Genomic DNA, 412 nt, shown 5'->3' with positions numbered 1-412 from the left:
ATATCTATGTAATTAAAGCTATTGCAGTAAAACTTATGGTCACTCCTTTTTTTTGAAGAGGCAGAATGTGTTGATTCAATTTCCAGTGCCACTTTAGAGACGGTTGCGGTTTCGATCCCGGTCTCGTCTCGTTGAAAGTCACCAGTAACTTGGCGTTTTGTGTGTGTATGTTGCTTAGGGAAGGCGTCGTCGGCCTGTGGACATTCACCCCTGAACTCGCCGACGCCCTTGAAGCGCACGGAGGGTCCCGCGGCACCTGTTAGGAGCGGCCGTGGACGTGGATGGCGTTACAGGTAGGCCAGGTGGCGGGTTCTATTCGCGCTGTTGATGGCGCCTGCAGTGCGCAGGGTAGGCCAGCCCGCCAAGCAGCTGTGGGGAGCCGGCGGCCCGCCCTGCCCCTGCCCTGCCCCGA

Source organism: Frankliniella occidentalis, unplaced genomic scaffold (assembly GCF_000697945.3).
Source record: "Frankliniella occidentalis isolate FOCC.00 unplaced genomic scaffold, Focc_3.1 Scaffold626, whole genome shotgun sequence".
In the NCBI taxonomy this organism is placed as follows: domain Eukaryota; kingdom Metazoa; phylum Arthropoda; class Insecta; order Thysanoptera; family Thripidae; genus Frankliniella; species Frankliniella occidentalis.
Note: the sequence above shows the minus strand (reverse complement) of the source record.